The sequence below is a fragment of the Equus przewalskii genome, chromosome 17 (assembly GCF_037783145.1).
Source record: "Equus przewalskii isolate Varuska chromosome 17, EquPr2, whole genome shotgun sequence".
Lineage (NCBI taxonomy): Eukaryota > Metazoa > Chordata > Mammalia > Perissodactyla > Equidae > Equus > Equus przewalskii.
In genome coordinates, this window is record NC_091847.1 from 47,162,057 (window position 1) to 47,182,162 (window position 20,106).

The window sequence follows — 20,106 nt, forward strand, 5'->3', positions numbered from 1 at the left end:
ACTTATCACATGGATCTGGGGACAGAGATGTGCAATCAGTCCTTCTTAACTGGGGGTTTGCTGGTAAACTGTCTCTCCAGGGGTTGAGGACTTGGGAGAGGCGAGTGATAGAAACCTGATTTCTAGCATTTGCCAATTACTGTATTGTAAATGCCCCAAACACCTGCCTCCAATTTCAAGTTATCAACACGATGTCCCTGACTGTGGAGTTGGGAAGAGATGTGCACTGTCAGCTCTGCCCAAGCCCAGGCAAGCTGGCTGTAGCACACACTGGACCTCTGCAGGCCCATCCCAGCTCCAGAGCTCCCTAGAGGCTTGGCTCATTCAACCTCTCCCTTCTCTCATCTCAGAACAGTGTTGCTCCTGAGAACGTGCTCTGATAAACTTCCTGCATGGGTATCTCAGGGTCTCAAATCTGTCTCCCAGGGACCCGACCTATGACAAAGAGAGATGGAAAGTGGAGTTCATTATCATCGAAACTTACAGAGTGAAAACTCCCTGTTCTCTCGCCTAAATTCATTAACTAATTAGATCAACTGTTACCTCTACCTGATTTCCTAATGAATCAGAATTTATCTTGATAAGTGAATAAATAAGCAGCTCAGCAGAGCTTTCTGTTTTGTTCTGTTGGTTTTTATTCAAGTCATTGGCTGCAGACAGACCACACACAAACCAGGATCAAATGTGGCCGGATGCTGACATGAGAGATTCACAAGGCGAATTCTTTTGTTGCCACAAAGAGGGCAAACCTGAGGAGACGAAATCCAATATCCAAATATTATAGCTATCTTATTTGTCTTATTCTGTCCCTAAAACACTTCATAGCTAACTCTGGTGTGGAGGCACAACAAACAAGTGGATTCCGTAGACATAAATGGCACTGGCAAAATTCCTTTCTGCTACATGGAGCTAAAAAGCAGGGAAGATATTAATGAGATGTAATAGAATAATGTACTAGAGTAGCTGATAAAACTGTAACTTAGATTAAAATGTGGGTGACAAATTTTGAGTCTAGATTATTTTCCCAGAAAAACACAGCAATTTATATAGTCAGTTTTCAAGTATCTGCTCAAGGAGAAATAGCAGTAATGGCAATTATTCAAAGAGTAGTGAACAAATTCATTTCTACTTGACTTTGAAATATTGTTTTGTATTCTAAAACCAACATTTGAATATGGGTGCACTTATTCTGGGAAGTTGAAATACCTCTAACTTAAATACTGAAATTACATTTTAAAAATCAGACTGAAGAAAGTGGCTTATATTTTTTATCTTGTATAATACATTCCTGTTTTCTATATTATTACTGAGAATGGATATCATTATCTCTTAGCATAATATTAAGTTCCTCCTAAAGCAGAGAAAATTTGCATCTCTGTGTTTCCTACTTTATACTTTCCCAGAACTGATTTTGGTTGAAAGGACACTCTCCTTCTTTGCCCTTGTTTGGCTAAAGTTAATTAGAAAAATACTTTCTGTCAAAAAAATTAAACAGGGGGCCAGCCCTGTGGCATAGTAGTTAAGTTCACGTACTCCACTTCGGCAGCCCAGATTCATGGGCTTGGATCCCAGGCGCAGACCTACACCACTCATCAGCCACACTGTGGTGGTGACCCACATATAAAATAGAAGAAGATTAGCACAGATGCTAGCTTAGGGGCAATCTTCCACAAGCAAAAAAAGTGGATGATTAGCAGCAGATATTAGCTCAGGGCAAATCTTCCTCAGCCAAAAAAAAAAGGTAAACAGAATGGGCAGTCAAGGTAAGTAAGGAGTGTAATGTCTAAGTAAGATTTGAGATTTCAACTGAAATATCTTCCCACAGAAAATTGACTTTTCTATACATACATTTTCCATATGTATTTTGGTCCTGGTGTGGAGACTTTTCATTCACTAAATGCTAGGAGGTATATAAGAGTACCTGGCATAGCATCTGGCTTATGTTAGCAGTCAGGAACTGCTCATTTCCTTCATTCTTTCCTTTTCTTCACTCAATAATGTTTTATATAAAATGCTTTGTATTAATACTTTATACACTTTAATAAATGCTTATGTTTTATTCCACTCTTTCTTTGTATAGAAAATTCTATAAAAGTGAGGACTTTTATAAAAAATATGCTAGAGTAAAACCTTCCAGGTGTTATTTTCCCGTTAACATTCAATATGCATTTTGGTTCCTAAACGCTACCTCCATGGAAATAGATTTATCAATATTAAGCAAATAATCTATTAAAAGCCATAGCATTTTAAAAGCTAAGAACGGGGGCTTGCCCCGTGGCCGAGTGGTTAAGTTTGCGTGCTCCGCTGCAGGCAGCCCTGTGTTTCGTTGGTTCGAATCCTGGGCACGGACGTGGCACTGCTCATCAAACCACGCTGAGGCGGTGTCCCACATACCACAACTAGAAGGACCGACAACAAAGAATATACAGCTATGTACCGGGGGGGCTTTGGGGAGAAAAAGGAAAAAAACAAAAATCTTTAAAAAAGAAGAAGCTAAGAACAAGGATTGATAAAGACTGAAAATTGCCCACACGCTCTGCTGTCTTACTCTTAGTCCTGTGGCACCCTCCCATTCCAGAACAACACATTTTGACATAAGGCAGAAGGTTACCAAGTGTTGGAGTGCTTTTGATTGTTCCAGAACTCCTTTGCTTTCCTATTTGACTTGATAAGTATTCGGCGTTTAACCAAAGTTGATTTTCTCTCCCTTTAAAGATCTGAATCGTATCTTCCATTGAACACTGACAAGGCACAGGAGAGGTGGGTTAAGCTAATATCTCGGCTGAGTAGGCCTATGTTCAAACGCTTGGCTCCACTGTATACCAGGGTGACATTAGATAAGAGGCTTGATCTCCCAAGGTCATGGTTTTCTCATCAATAAAGTGAAGTTAATAATATTATTATTATTGCAGAGGATTGCAGTGATGATTACAAATAATAAGTGCAAGTAATTAGTGTATAGTAGGCATTCAATAAATGCTGGTATTTGTTACAAATACTAGCAAACATTTACTGAGTGCCTACCTTGTGCACATACCATGCTAAGCACTTCATATATTGATTCATTTAAACTTCACTACAACTCTATGATTCAGGTACTGTTATTATCACTATTTTATACATGAGACGGAGCAAGTTTAAGTCACAGTAAGTGGCTGAGCCAGTATTTAGACCCATCTCATGCACTTAGGCCAGCCCTGGTGGTCTAGTGGTTAAGATTTGGCACTCTCGCCACCATGGCCCGGGTTCCTTTCCCAGTCAGGGAACCTCCCTACCCTTCTGTTGGTTCTCATACTGTGGTGGCTGCCTGTTGCTGTGATGCTGAAAGCTATGCCACCACTATTTCAAATACCAGCAAGGTCTCCCATGGAATCGACTCACTAACAATAACAACATGCACTTCATCATCACACAACACCGCCTCTCACGTAAACAAGAGCAGCCTTTTAGCAGAAACTCGAACCAGCAGATGGATCCAGTGGGACCCACTCATGCCCCCGCCCATACCTGCCTCTGCCCTTACCCCTCGCTGCCATTCTTCACATGTGGCCACATTGCCTAACACCATCCCAAACGAATGCCTGTAATCAGAATATTATTTCATATGAGGGACCATCGTATTTCAGTCACTGAGCTTTACCCAGATCTTCTTCCATAATATGAATGGTGAGAAAACAAAATTATAGCTTTCATGAAGTTTTATATAAATACAGCTTGAGACCCAAGGATCAAATCAACCAAAGGCGGCTTCTGGTTGGCTTCCAATCTGTTATTGAAACAGGTCTGATGAGGTTCAGCCAGTCTTAGAGTGGCCACAAGAGAAAGTGAAAGGTCATAAGTGAAAGGGAAGATCCTCACGCCTAGAAGGCCCAGCTCTGCCTCAGCTGAGTGTCTTTGCCCGCGCAGCTTCAGCCGTCTGGATCCTTTTTCGTCATTTGGAAATTGACGATGTTGCACCAGATCCTAGATCTCATGGCCACCCAGGAGCTAATCCTCACCCTCAGATAGACTTTGCCTTTAGCTTTGTTTGGCCTGCACAAAGTTTTGTTTTGTTTAATTGAATTCTAAAATATAAATTCAAGAGATTTCATGTAAAAATCTGTCTTTCTGTCTTCCCTTGAAAACTTGAAGTTGTGTATAATTGAGTCCATTTTTCCTTACAGCATCGATGAAAACCATGAGCTGGACCTGAGCAGTGGCTGCCCCCTTCAGAAAGGACACAGGCTCTCCCCTTCCCGGATGTCTCATACCAGTCTGCTCCCTCATTTACCTGACTTGCCTGGTCTTGTAGGCTTATGGGTTCACAATACTAGGACCAGCTCTGACTTTCAGTTGTTCATTTATTCACTCTCTTTTTCATTCGATCAACCTCTATTCGGTGCTGACCCACATGCCATTCTATGTATTGTACTTAGAGATTAAATACAAGTCTTTTTTTCTGAAGGACCAGAATGCTGTCTTCATTTCTCAGAACCTGATGGATTTCCATTGTTTCTAAACTTGTCTCTCTGTTGTTATCTATGTAGGATCCTGTAGTTTGCTAAGCAGCAGTTTCTCCCGACATGAGCCACCACAAATCTCCTCATCGGACAGATTGAGCCCATGCTTTGTGCCCTGCAACTGTATTACGAAGGAGGCGAACACAGAAAGCTTGGTCCCACAGGTAGGAGAACACACTGCTGAGTTACGCAGCCCAGCCCTGTGGAAAAATAGCCACAATCCTACACAATCAGAAACCAATGTCCAAGGACTAATAGGCTAGAGAGAATAGTTTAGGTTTTTTTTCTTTTATTAGTGTTTACCTGCTATAGTCTGTAAAATATCCTTTCCAGGAAAGCCTTGTTGCTGAATGATACAGGAGAAAAGAAAAAATGATAGCTGAAAAACAGCGTCCTTCTTTTTAAACAGATTTTTAAAATTATTTATTTATTTATTTATTTTGAGGAAGATTAGCCCTGAGCTAACATCTGCTGCCAATCCTCCTCTTTTTCCTGATTAAACTGGCCCTGAGCTAACATCCATGCCCATCTTCCTCTATTTTATGTGGGACGCCTGCCACAGAATAGCTTGCTAAGTGGGGCATGTGTCCGCACCTGGGATCCGAACCGGTGAACCCTGGTCACTCGAAGTGGAACGTGTGAACTTAACCATGCGCCACTGGGCCAGCCCCCAAAAGATTGTCCTTTTTTTAAAAATTCATATTTACAATTTTCTGTGAAACCTTTGATTTTAGTGGTGGCCTCTTTTAAGATGAAATATTAGGGAACTAAAGATATGCCTTAGGTGAGCTGAGACAATGCCTATTTAAAAATCCATTTCTCCAAGGCCATAGCTAATTGATTCTTGAAATTTCTTTGCTGAAATAACCTTGTCCCATAGGCCATTGTACGTCAATTATTTCTTATTTCACTTGAAAATAATAGTATTTTGGGGCCGGCTCCATGGCCGAGTGGTTGAGTTCGCGTGCTCCGCTGCAGTGGCCCAGGGTTCGGATCCTGGGTACGGACATGGCAACGCTGGTCAGGCCACTTTGAGGCCTCGTCACACATCCCACAACTAGAGGGACCTGCAGCTAAGATATACAACTATGTACAGGGGGGGTTTGGGGAGATAAAGCAGAAAAAAAAGAAAGATTGGCAACAGTTGTTAGCCCAGGTGCCAATCTTTAAAAAAAAAAAGGAAGATTGGCAACAGTTGTTTGTTAGCCCAGGTGCCAATCTTTAAAAAAAAACAAAAAAGAAAGAAAATAATAGTATTTTATATAGAAAATGATGGTATAGTTATAAAAAGTGTCTAAAATAAATAATCATTAAAATGTTTTTATTTAAAGTGATAAAAAGTGAGACAAATCCTTAGAATATTTCTTTAAACATTGCCTTTTTGCCCTAAATAGCATACTAAGTTTATAAAAATGTTTGCATCCTGGCTGGAGTGTGACTCAGGGAACAAAGCACCATCCTGACCAGAGGAGTCTTGATTCATACTTTTCTCTTTCCCGCCATCACTTCTGTGATTTGGGCCAATAATTTAATCTCTCTAAACTACAGTTTCTTTGCCCATGAAATGGACAGTTATCTCAGAGTGGCTTCTAAACAGCAGGCTCAGTGCGGTGCTGAAGCACAGCTCTGAGCGGCGGCTGAGGGGGTGGCCCTGAGTTAATTCCAAGCAGGCTAATTTGCCAAAAGTAAATTCAACAAAATGCCAATTCACCAAATTCCTTTCTTCTCTTCATTATTTACAAAGTTTATGGCAATTTTCACTGGATACGTTGGTTTTCCTTGCCTCTGGAGATTTCTTTTGGGTGTAGTTGATAGTTTTCCAATTTGCTTCATGACAGCATTTGAAGTCGTGCCCAGTTTGTCTTTGCTTTAGCCCTGCCATTGTGTAGAGAGTGGATCCTCTGATAAGGAGGGATGGAGAGGTGTCAACACACAGCCAAAAACGACTTAGACCAAGAGACATAACATTATCACCATGAGGATTCTCCAAATTCAAGACAAATCTATCCAATATTTAAACATATTAGGAAGAGTGACCATTTTGAGAACCGTTTCGAGGAATTAGCCTGCTCACATGGTCCTTTCTCTTAGGGATCTTGTAGTTCAATGATGGAAACAGACTAAGAACAAAACAGGAAATAAATAAATAATACCATTTCAAATTGTGATAAGCCCTATGAAAAAACAAAATGGGTGCTAAGGCAATGAAGAGCTAGAATCTGCATCTTAAAGGGTGGTCAGGGGAGGTCTAAGAGTCAAGAAAGCTCTTCCCATTCCCTTCCTTTTCCAGCCATATGGCAGGACTGCATTGCCTTGGTCTCCCTGAGGTTCCATGGGCTATGGGATTTGGTCTGGCCAATGGGTTGTGTGTAGAAACGACATGTGTCACTTCCATGCTGGAGCATCTAATTGTAGTTTCCTCCAGCTCCCTTTCCCTGGGGCGTTCTGACAGGTGATGTGGTTCAGGACATGGTTGCTCCCTTAGCCCAGAACTTGTGTGATTTCAGAGAACAGAGCCCCCTCAGCCAACACACCCTGGACATGTAGCATGAGCAGACAACTTTTATTGTCTGAAGCCACTGAGATATGGAAGCTATTTGTTAATGCGGCTTACCTGAGACAATCCTGACTATTACAAGATGCATCTCTGAAGACACAGAAGGATGATTTATAGAGGCTTTAAGAGAAGAGGCTTTGAGCTTGGCTTGTTCACGGAACTGAAAGAAGGCCAACATGGCTGGATTATAGTGAATCAAGAAGAAGCAGCAAATAATCTTTAGAATTCCTTCAACTCTCTCAACTCTTGCCTATTCCAGCTCTGAGGCTGTTCTGATGTTTATATTCCTGGCAATGCTTTAAAATAGATTAAGTAGCTTGACTCTAAATGCCTTTGATTTGTTTACACAAATCAAACTCTCATATTTTATCTCTTGCCTCTGGATTATGATCATTTTTATCAAGAACTTTACATGTGGGCTATTGATATGATAATGCAATCCTAATGCTTTCTCAGGGGCTGAAGTACTCTATCCTTTCAGTCAATACTGAGATGCGCTTGGGTGTATGGGCCAATCACAGCTGAGCTGAGGCTTGGGATGGGCAGCTCACAGCATTTTGCAATCGAATAATATGTGAATATTGTGCAGTTTTTAAGCTCTCAGCTTCTCATATCAATTTCTAAAATTCTGGCAACAAAATCTAGGGAAAAGTCCAAACTTTTATGGGACTCATAGCCCCTTTAACGTCTGTGTAGGAGAGATTGTCTTTTGCACTGAAGACCTTGCTTGAAACCAAAACAAGAACCCCTAGCAAGAAGCAAATTGCATGAGATGCAGTTTATCTTCTTTGGAAGAAAAGAAGAGCTGAGTCAGCCCTCCGGGGATTTGACAGCTAAGGTATTTCTTTTTCCTTGACACTGCTCAGATAGAGCCACTGATATTATAACTGCCTTTATTGAAGTTTGGTGGACTTAGAGGAAGTACATCCTTGTGATATTACAGTCATTCTTGTATAGCTCTTAAAGTCTTAAGGATTTTTATTGAAGTGAATGAAATCCTGCCTAAGAAAAAGAACGTAGGAGAAGGGAAGGAAAATGGAGCTAAAAATAAAAACTGGGTCCTTAATATAGCCCAGGCCTAGTGTTAGGTGCTTCCATATGTGTTAATATCCCCATATAGCGGAGGAAGGAGCCCACAGAGGTATGATCATCCAGCCATTGAGTGGCAGACTAAGGAAGGGACAGAGGTCTTCTCCCTGTAAAGACGCTGCTCTTTCCTCTCTACCATTTAGACTAGAGTGTAAACATCTCCCTATACCATCACTACAATCAAATCCAAAATGGCCTGGTTCTGCATTTCTAAAATCTCCAGAGTTGTCCTCTAAAACACTAGGTCACTCTTGATTTATTACATATCTAGGTTCAGAAGAGCCTCTAAACAGAGCTGGTTATAATAAGCTGTGCTCTGCTAATTGTACATCTTCCCTTTGTTCAGCCTTATCCTGTATAATTAACACAGTCTTGAAAATAGAAGTTTTCCATGACATTAAAATTCTTACACAGCACATCCTCTAATTATTTCATATCTTCACATTAGGGACTAACATACTCATAGTACAGGGGGTAATTCTGTTTGTTATTTAATTACTTATAGAAGGGGTTCAGGAAAACCAGAAAAAAGATATTATTAAAATAATTTCTACTTGACTCTGAGATATGTGCACATAGACCAAGGCACAAGCATACATTTTCTCTCACATCCTCACTCCCTCCTGGCTTCAGACCTCACCATTTTGGCATCGGTCTCAATTATGCTTGTTAGGACCTCTTTCCATCAAAGACTTACCTATCCTTCAAGACCCACTCAAAATCCCCTCCTCCACAAGCCTTTCCAGATGCCCACCATTAGAATTAAGCTCCATCTGCCCATACCCCAGGGCACTTTGTACTAATCTTATAGCATCTCTCTGCTTTGTATTATAGGGATGGGAGGTGAGGCAGAGATATGCTCAAATATGTTTTCTCTCTTTTCTTCCTGCGTGTATAACTAGACAGTATTCCTTGCCTTCCTTAGAGTTGGGTGTGACCACATGATGAGCTTCTAGCTATGGAATATGAGTGGAAGTGACGTGCTTCATTTTGGGTCAAGATTTCGAGGAAGTTGGTGTGCCTTCTTCATGCTGGTTCTCCCCTGCTGTCAGCCACGTCAGAGAACTCTGAGGCCTCCAGGCATGCGGGCACCATGGATGGAGCCCAGGTTCCTGGATCTCCCCATGTGGAAAGCTGTCTGGCCGAGCAGGAACATCCCCATTAGGTTGTTACACAAATAAGAAATAGCCATCTATTGTGTTAAGCTGGGAAATTTAGGGTTTATTTGTTACAGCTGCTAGTGTGGACTTACTGCAGCATACACACGTTTTTAAGTGTGTCTGTACATGTGTGACTCTATTTTAGAAGCCCTGGAAGGACTGGGACAAAAAAAAATCATCCTTCACTGTGAGCAAAATTAAACTAAATTGCTGCCTCATTTGGAAACGGAGCAGATGGTCATCAAAATGAAGAGTGGAGGGTACTGTAAAACATCTCTAGTATTGGGAATGCTATTTTCTCATTTGCAAGCAACTGTCTAAAATTTTGTAAATAATCTCATAGGCAACTAATCTAGGGTGGAGAATGAAAGGAATACCCAGTTAGTTTCCATATTAAAATATGTCCTAGTTCATTACTTATGCAAATATTCATCATTATTTCAATCAACAAGTAGGTATTGAACACATTCTACATGACAGGCAGTCCTCTAACTGTGCTGATCAATAACAGGCATGAGCCCAGCTCACTCCAAGTACACAGTCCAATGGGAGAGCCAAATATCCACCAAGTCATCACATCACTGAATATGCACTTAGCTTCCCACCCAGGTTCTCAGGTTCCTTGTCTTAAAATAAAATAATAATAAGACCTACTTCTCAGAGTTTTTGGGTTTTTTTGAGGAAGATTAGCCCTGAGCTAACATCTGCTGCCAATCCTCCTCTTTATGCCAAGGAGAACTGGCCCATAGCTAACTTCCATGCCCATCTTCCTCTACTTTATACGTGGGACGCCTACCACAGCATGGCGTGCCAAGCAGTGCCATGTCCACACCCGGGATCCGAACCAGCGAACCCCGGTCCACCGAAGTGGAATGTGTGAATTTAACTGCTGCACCACTGGGCTGGCCCCTGTATTTTTCAATTAGATAATATTTAAATATAATGATTATAAAGTATTTAGCACTGTGCTTGACTTGAACTTAATAAGCACTCAATAAATCTTAGCCATTATTATTTGCCTTAATTTAGATAAATACTATGAGATTGTATAACAAAAGAATCTGAGTAGACTGAGGGAGGGGTGTGTGGAATACAACATCTTTACCTTCAAAGTCACTCCTGATATGAGAGTTGAGAGGTTCGAAATGTGCCCCGCATTTTAAAAAATAGAAACAGGATGTGCAAAGGACCAGTACTGTGAGGAAGCATTTTTGAGGAACTGGAAAAAGGTAAGAGCAGCTGGAGTGTAGAGAACAAGGAGAACACTGCTGCAGACATGCAGAGTCGTGCAGAGCCTTGGGAACCACCATGTCATCATGCCAAGAATTTAGCCTTCATCCTAAGCACAATAGAAAGTCAGTGACTGGTTTCACACAGGGAGTGGCACAAAATGATATGATTGGCTTTATTTTTTAGAAAGATCACTGTGGCTGAAGTGTGAAGAAAAATGATTAGAGGGGAAACAAAGAATATGCGTGTAGACCACTTGAAAAGTTACCATAGGAGTCAAGATAAGATATACCCATAGGTTGGGTAAGGTGGTGGTAGTGGAGATAGAGAGAAGTAAAAAGATATGAGAAATTTCTGAAGTGACATTGGCAGGACATGGTGATGCGTTAAGCACGGAAATAAGGGAGAGAGCTGCTATGAATGGCTCCTGGTCTCTCAGATAGATATGGGTACATTTCATAGAGATAGGGAATGCTGAAAGAGGATCAGGATTGTAAGGTCCTGAATTTACCTTTGTACCTGCTGCATTCAGGTGCCCCTCAGCTATCCAAGGACACATGCCAAGTACGTAGGTGCATATGAGTCTGGACCTCCGTAGATACATCTGAGCTAGAAGTATACATTTAGAGTTATTGGCATATGGGTAGCAACGAAGGCCATGGGCAGGAAAAAATTGCTTAGAAAATAGACAAAACTTAGGCTGAGAAGAAAAGAAGGCCTAGGAACTAATCTTGAGGAACTTATTAGAAAAGGAGACTGTATAAGTCACAATTCTCAAGAAAAACAGAACCAATAGGATGTGTATATATACTTTTTTTATATATTAAGGAATTCGTTTTTATTTTAAGGAAGTTTTATTTTAAGGAATTGGCTTACACGATTGTGGAGGCTTGGTGAGCTCAAAATCTGATTGGGGAGGCTGGCAGCATAGAGACACAGGAAAGAGTTGCAGTTCAAGTCCAAAGGCAGTCTGCTGGAAAATCAGGAACAGCAGACATTGCAGGTGAAGTCTGAAAGCAGTCTGCTGGAGAATTCCCTCTTGCTCAGGGAAGATCAGCATTTTGTTCCATCCAAGACTTCATCTGATTGGATAAGTCTCCTGCCCTACCCCTCAACATTATCAATAGCAATGTGCTCTACTCAAAGTCCATTGATTTAAATGGAAATCTCATCCAGAAACACCCTCACAGAGAGATCCATAATAATGTTTGACCAAATATCTGGGAACCATGGCCCAGCCAAGTTGACCCATAAAATTAACCATCACAGAGATATAAAAGGAAAACCAGAAGTAGTGACTGCTTCCCACACACTGTACTAGGTGCCAGGAAGACAACCTGTGTCGTGGTTTACCACGTGAGCCTGGGAGTCAGACAGCTGGGTTTGAATCCTAACTTTGCCATTTACCTGCCCTGTGACCTTACACATAATATTCAACAACTCACGCCTCATCTTTAGAATGGGCATAGAATTCCCTACCTCTGATGGTTCTAAAAACTAAATCAGTTAATAAACTTAAAGGGCTTAGAAAACTGACAAGATAGTAAGTGTTCAGTAAATGTTCTCTCTTCTGTTTAAGACAGAGACAGTCTTTGTCATCATGGAGTTACAGTCCGCAGGAAAGTGTCACAAGAAGACAACAATGTCAAGGGAAGCAAATGTGGCAGAGGTGCCTGGCCGCATCTCAGATGAGGTTGGATGTATAGACAGAGCGGGCAGCTGTCCACCTGCAGGGATTTAGGGAATTCTGGAACTTGCCCGTCCTTTTCCTCCATTCAAAGATACTTACCATGTGAATGGCTTGTGACACTTGGGAAATAAAGTCTTCTTCACTGTTTTCTGATAAAGCCCAAAAGGACTCCCTGTTAAAATACAGATGTTACCTAAGAGACTACCAGTATCAGCCTCTACCAGCTTTATGTGAATTTCTTTTCAGATAAACTGCTCAGTTCTGATGGAACAAGGCCTTCATCTGGTTGAAACATAAACCAGGACTGAGGAAGCTCCCAGTAGCTAGGAAGTAGTTGGGGGAGAGAGAAGAAGGCGGATGGGAAGGAAAGGGGAGGGAGGGTCAAGGAGGGTGTTAGGAGAAAGCCAGAGGACAGCAGGGCCTTCCTGCTCCCCATACCTGGGGTTTCCCCCTTGTTCACTCTCCTCTTTGCCTCACGCCCACTCACACCTGGCACCCTTGGAAAGTATTTTTCCAAATCCTTTATCTCTTTGTTTCAAATAAGTATTAATTTTAAGGGTGGTTTTTAAATTTTTCCCTACTATGGACCAAAGTAGTTTGTCCAGAAATAGGCTGCCAATAGAAGTCAATTCTCTTGCTAATTCCACTTTATCATATGCAGAGTACATGATAAATAATCTTCCCCCTTAGGACATCCTTTTCATTTTCACTTCTGAGAGGGCATCTACCCCTTTTCTCTGCCCCACACAGGACAGTTGCTTAGAAAGCCCACCGTGCTTTCCTCCAGCCCCTGTAGCAACTGGAGAAATGGTGACTGTGCATCTTTGTCCTGGGCCTGGGCAGGGGGTCTGTGCAATGGCGCTTGGATTCGCTGTCTAATCTCTTTAGACTTTGCTAACGCGTTTAACTAACTATGCATCTTGTAATCAACATCCACTGTGAGGTTGGCACATTGTTTTATTTTTCTTTTTAAATTACATGCTGATAAAGATCTTGGACCATGATGAATTCAGAACTAATTTTTCAAATGTTTGCCCTCTGATTCCTTCTCTTTCAGTGCTTCAAGCTAAGGCTTTAATTTAGGCATTATTTCTTTTTATTTATATGGAGATTGGGACTGTACAGTTTCTCTCAAGATGGGCTTTTCTTGACTTTCTTCAGCTGGGCAGAGTGGCAGGCGGCATTTGCATTTGGTTCCTACATTTCTTGGACACATTCCTCAAGTGGCCTGTGGGCAGGCCTCAGTCACACAGCTGGGCATGAGTCTTCACTTGACTGGGCTCTGCACCCTGTCCAAAAATCACCGGCTCCTGGCAAGGTTTCCCTTCCAGCCCTGGGAAGAGGAACTTACAGGAAGAGCACCAGTGTCCTTTGGTCTCTGATGGACCTCTCCCAAGGCAACTTTCCAAGCAGCTGAGCCAAAGCTGAGGAAGAGGAGACACAGGAAAATCTGGGGTAGACTCAAGCCTCTACACTCTAGTTCAGTGGCTTATTGCCTTTCTCTGCCCCTGAGGAGATCTCTGAGTCCCAAACCCTCAAAGGAACTCAAAGAAACTGATTATGACATGCCCTGTCAGGAATGGGGTGAAGGTAAGGGATGAGGTGCTGGTCTGATACTGAATGAGACTCAGAGAAGGGACAAAGGTCAGGGATGGGGTGAAAGTCAGGGATGCATGGAGCACACATGAACATTGGTCAATAAAACACACAGTCTTACGCTGCAGTCTCCCAAATGACCTCCATACCAAAACAATCATGCTTCGTGTTCAGAGACAGAACTCCAGGCGCCAACAAGACCCATGCAACAAAATGTACACCATCACAAATTATGCATCCTCCCCATGTCAGGTGCCTCACAGGTCATCTTATTTATTACTCAAAACAGCCCTGCCACCTGACATTTGAGGAAACGGGGCTCCGCACAGTGAGGTACAAAGAACAAGACAGGTGCCAGTTACAGTAAGCAGGATACAAGATGGTTCAGTTTGTCACAAAGAACGAAACAAAATGTAGTTGGTTCTAGTCCTAAAGGCTGAACACGTGGTCAGTTGGAGATTTGACAAGATTCTCAGCCACTGTGTCACTGGCCTCACGTCCCCTAAGTTCTCCTGACTAGGGAATGGGATTGGCCTAGGCTAGCACCTGGCTGAGACTGAATGAGCACATTGAAACTAAGCAGCTCCAGCTGTGGGCAGTGGAGGGCTGAGGAGCAGGGAGCCAGGCACAGTGTCTGAAAATGACACTGCCCCTGCCACCTCTGTGGCCACAGACATGGCAATTCCCCTTCCTTGTATGGCTGCTGCCCAGGAGTTTGCTTTTCTATGCTGGATTTGTTTATGGCCTTGGATGCACTATAACCAAAGTCCTTCCCAAGCTGTGCTTAGCCACTGAACAGGCTGGAATGGAAACCAGAACAGTACACGATTCCCAGGTTCAAAAAAGGACAACAGAGAAATCCCCAAGGGCAAGAGTTGGGATTAGGGTTGGCCACATCACAGTGCTCTGTGCTGGGACTTTGTGGCAGATATCCTCAGCGGATTTCGCTAAGCCCTGGAGAGACAGCACAGAGGGATCTTTAAGCACGGTAAGGGCTTCCCCAGGAAGCAAACCTCTCACAACCCAGAGCAGTTGCTCCCTCCCTGCCCCTCCTAGAGTAGCTTGTTCTTAGCTCGCTACCAGACGGCATTTATGATTCAGTAAGGGCTGATTTCCCAGTCGCCTCAACAAATATTTATTCAGCTGTGTGCAAGGCCCTGTGCTTTCTCGCCAGGCCGTGACATGTCTAATGCACCTTTGACTCCCTGGCACCCAGCCCAGAAGCAGAAGGTAGTGGATGCCCTATAGATATTGGTCAAATGAATTAGCATAAACCGTATAGTTCCAGGACTTTGAAAATGTCCTATAATATGAAATGGTCAACAAATCCTCCTTCATCAATAAAGTCTAACTGCCAGCCTGCAAATGGCTTCTCATATCTTTCCTAATAGCACAAAATATCCCTCAAACCCTAGTGAAATAAGTCTAGCATATGATAAACTGCCTTATAAACTAACGAACACCATTCTGTTGAAAAATGGTCCATGGGCATTTGAAATGGCCAGAAACATGAGAGTCAGAGGTCATACAGTTGATGAGAAACCTACCGCGGTGCTTCCTGATATTTTTCCTGCCACAGTCCACATAAGAGATGAATTTCTCATGGGTCACACTCTCCCAACAGGTTAGCTAATCCAAACCCGTTTCTTTGTCTCTCAGGAAAGTAAGTGAGAAGGCAAGTGAGGAAAACTGATGTTTTGATAAGGATAAACTTGAATCTGCTCTGATTTTAAAAAGTGCAACCCAATAAGGAGCAGTCTTTATTGAATGCTTACTATGCGCTAAGCACTGTGCTATGAGCTTTGCATATCTGATCCCATGTCAACTAGGAACAACCCTGTGTGGTTGGTTCCATAGGATCTTCATTTCTCAGATGAGGAACAAATGCTTGCAGAGGTTGAAGAACGTTTCCAAGATTAATACACGTCTAAGACCGGAGTCCAGCTTTTCACATGTACACTCTCCTGTCTCCAAAATCATCAGACTCAACTTTCAGTACTTGATGACTATTATTATAAATTTCCTGGCATCTCTCACAACTGACTGCCACAATCTATATATTATAACATAGAGAACCTTTTACCAAGAATACAGTACTGCCTCTATCAAAACTAGATTTTGCTCCACAGTTTGAACTCAATTCTCCTATATTCATTCGAGTCACTTTGAGTCTTAAAAAGCAATAAGGTAATAACTATCTTTTATTGAGTGTCTATTATGTTGCACTCACTATGTGCATATTACAGAAATTGTTTCTAATATTACGTTAATTAATAATATTAATTATTTCTCATATATTATATTATGCTCATTCATGTATTTTTTATATCACAGATATACAAACTGTTATATATAAAGTTGGAGCAGGACAGAAAAGCCAAGTCTTGCCCCATTTGTTACTTTCAACTTCCAGCTCCAGGGGCTTCTAATTTCCCCTTTCCCCATTTCTTTGCAAGTCTTTTCTGAGGCCTTTCCTCCTCCTTTGTCAGCTTCCTTCTCCACCGGCCTCATCACCCCTCCCCCTTGCTGAGACTCAGGCCTTGGCTCACTGATGGCCAATGAGCTGAGGTGTTCTGGGAGAACAGTCCTCAGATGTGCAAGAGGAAGGGGAGAGGACAGGAGAGGAAGTGTTAGAGAAAGCAGTGTAGGAGGGTAAGTGTTCCAAAGAGAGGAGTACAAGTCCCAAGTAGGATAAATAAAGGAGAAAGGAGAGTGGGTGAGAGGTGAGCAAGGGGAGAGCACAGTCAGGCAGCCAGCTTTCTCTGATGAGAAAATGGAAAAGGCAAGAGAAGGGACTACAGCCTACCACAGAATCTTCGGGGAGGAGAGGAAAGGGAAAGAAATCTCTAGAGAGCGCTGGTGATTTTTTTATGAAGAAGGAGAGCCACACAGAAAGAAAAAAAGCAGCTTTTCCCAGCCAAGCTCTGACATTTGTGTGGGAGTCCTACTGACAGACAACCAGATCATTTCTCTCTGTGGTTCTCACCAATCACCACCGGTGTCTGGAAGGTGTGCCCCAGGGAAATGCCTTGAAGGACTAAGCAAAAATGAATTCTCTGGAGCCTTTGCCACTTGAACAGCCTCCTGAATGACAAGGCTCACTGAGACCAGGCCTTTTTCACAGACCAGGGAATAGGGGTCAGGAGTGGGCAGGCTGTTGGGCAAACACACTATCCTCCAGATTTGGATGAGAAAAGACATTAAGCTGAAAAGGGATGGAGTAGGGATCAATTCATGCTAAAAAAAGATAAAAAGTGTTGGTCAGAAAGGAAAAGCAAGGACATATGCAAGTTTTTCCCAGCCTTCAGCGAAATGCTGTCAAGATTTCAACTGAGTTTGTACATCCTTTTATTTCAAACTTGCCGACAATTTTAAACCATCAATATCAGTATGGGCACGTTGTTCTATGTATTTGAGGATGATGCTACCAGTGGCGATTATCCTGGACGTATATGGATTTAGTTGAAAAGACTGGCACATGTCTGGCAGTCTCCAATGTTGCACAAAGAATTGATTTCAAACTGTAGTTATTTGAAAATATATACCACCAAAACCAAGAGTTTGATGTAAAAATAAACAAATACTTCTTAACCTATATTTACACAAATAACTGATTCAATCACTTTGATTTTAAATTAGCAGACCAAAATTTCAGTCAATTTGATTAAAAACACAGTCTAATTGATTTGTTGATTGCGCTATTTGCTTGAAGAAGCAGTGTGAGGTGACAGTAAGAGAAGCTTGAGAGTCAGGCAGCCTAAGCTCTGTTTCAGGCTCCACTACACACCCCTTGTAAGAACCTGGGTGACCTCTGAGCCTCAGGACACTCTACCTGCATCCTGGATTCCAGTGAGAATCAAATGGGATAATGTAGGTAGAAATAATTTTGTACACTGGAAAGTTCTCTGCAAAATTCAGTTACTACCATCAATAACTGTCATATAACCCCAAAGCCAAGAATTCATCAATCCTTTGAGATGCTGACACCGTATTTGATATGCTTACTTATGGGAATCTTCCCCTGTTTGACACTTTCTGTCCCTCTCCTGTCTGAATCATACTTTCTCATAGTTTTCAACACTGCCCTCTGTTACCAATTTAATTCAGCACCACTGAAGATAATAAGCCCAACTACTGCTGTAGTTAATAGAAATTCTCCTTTAAATGAGGTGCATCTGCTGTGACATCTGTTTAAAACCCATGGAGAGGATTCAATGTTCACAAGCAAATTGAGTAATTACTATGTAATTACACCATAAATTGTGCAGTCTTTGATTTGCTTTCAAAATTCATATCTTTTGGACATACTCAATATTAAAACCACCTGGGTTCTTCCAAAATGTGCAAGTCTGTTCTTAAAAAGGCCAGTATGAGAACTTGAGCTAAAAACACCTGTGGCCAAAAAATTAGAGTATTATCTCTAGAAGAGAGAAAGTGTTGGAAAGGGAATAAATGCAAGTGTGGAAAGGAGATGTGAATAGAGTGAGAAGGAAAGGGGAGGGATATTTTGAGGGCAGATTATCTAAGTGCTTTCTCAGTCATCTCACAAAACCTGTGAAATTGCTGAGCCTCGCTGGCAGAAGAGAGAACACGGGAGTAAGACATTCAAGGTGCAGGATTTCACCTGTTCCCAAAAAAGCCCATCCCAAGAGGTAGCTATTTGGATGTTGGGAAATTGTACCGTACGTACAGAGTAGAGGAATTAATGACTCAAGAGATAGTATCTAATAGCCCTTTATAACCACCCAGATTTACAGTGGTAAAAACTGAGACCTCATACTTTGCTTAATGGTTACAAAACATAGCTCTAGGTGCTTCCCCTAAATCCATTTTTAAAAAGCCAATCAACAAATATTCATTAACCACATATTATATTGAGTACGTAATGCATACAAAGTGAGGTTCTTGAAACAACACAGAATATAAATAAATAAGACAGCAGCATGGCATAGCGGAAGGAAGGCTGACAATGCCTAGCTGACTTGAATTTGAATCCTAGCTCTCCTGAATAGCTGCTGGGTTGGGCCATATAAATCTGCTGATATCCAACCATTTTTAAGCTACATAAACAGCAATTTTGTGTGGTTCAACCAAAAGGAATTGGAAAAGTCTCTTAAATACTCTGGGCCTCAGTTTCTTTATTGCTAAAAAGGAAGATGATTATTTAAGAATTAGAGAAAATGCTCATAAAATAGTTAAATAAATGTTTAGAAAATGTTTATGGTAGGAGGGATATAGAAACCTCCTACCCTTGGTCCCCAAAAAATGTGCTAAACAACACCATAACTGTACAGTGGGAATGGGGACAAAGTTAAGACAGTGATGCAAAAGTCAAAGTTGAGAGAGTCTTTCTTTTGACCACTGTCTGTTTAAAAGTACAAGTTTCACTAAATATCTAATGTTAGGAATTTTATTAAAATGAGGGACTCTTTTGTTAAAACAAAGGCATTTGCTACTGCACAAACATGCAAACAGATATATGTTCAGTTTCTAAAACCAAAATTCTATGCCAAACACCCACTTTCAAAAAAACAGCCAATTAAAATCAAACTCTGCAATTACATTAAAATCAAATGGTTCAATTTTAACAGCACAGTACTTTCTGAACATATTTGTTCTTCCACAGTCTTCACAAGGTAAGTCTTATTTAGGGGTGGGATGCAATTTGACAAAAACAAAGTAAAAATACTGCCCCCGCCCAAATCAGCCAGTTCCATTTACGTTGGTTCCTTTCCTTTGGGGGAGGAGCAGCTTGCTCTCAGCAGCATCAGAGGCGGCAGCAGGGAAAGAGCCAGTGCTGGTAGTCAGTTTGCTAAGTAGAGACAAGAAGCAAGTTTAATGGAGCAGAAAGCTCCCTGCCTCTGTGGCCTTGATGGAGAGAAGGAATGTGATTGGTTTCTTAAGGGGCAGGCAGGGGGGCAATGTGCAATTTCGTCTCCCCTCACTAAACATGCCTGTCCATCAGAGATGAATCAACACCTTAGATTACACATTATGCAAATGACAGTGGCAGTTTGGCACCTAATGCAGGCTCCTGTCAGAGTTTAGATTCACTCCTACTGTGGTCTGTGAAAAGTGAAAATAAACGTGTCCCCTGCCCCTCCTTGGCTTCCTTGTCTCTGAAATATAGCTTCCTCCAAGCCCACAGCTCAGAGGCTAAACTATATGGCAGATGGCTGTGTCTCTTTTCAGAGATTATGAGCTCAAAGCTCCCCAACTAGGAAATTTATTTAACAAAAACAAAAATAGAGGCACCAATGACTCTTGCAGTCCACACAGTGAGGA

The 20,106-nt window shown here is 41.8% G+C and overlaps 1 protein-coding gene across 5 annotated transcripts in view; it reads left to right on the forward strand.

Moving 5' to 3' along the window:
* The window catches only part of B3GALT1 (beta-1,3-galactosyltransferase 1), a 322,833-nt gene that overhangs the window by 277,453 nt on the left and 25,274 nt on the right, over nucleotides 1-20,106 (forward strand). For 4 of the 5 annotated variants that reach the window (XM_008544505.2, XM_070580060.1, XM_070580059.1 and 1 more), the window contains exon 2: nucleotides 4,527-4,663. The gene's annotated coding sequence lies outside the window, so the exon portion shown is untranslated. Of the gene's footprint in view, nucleotides 1-4,526; nucleotides 4,664-7,752; nucleotides 7,895-20,106 lie in introns of all 5 variants that reach the window. The other variant, XM_070580061.1, reaches the window with a different exon arrangement.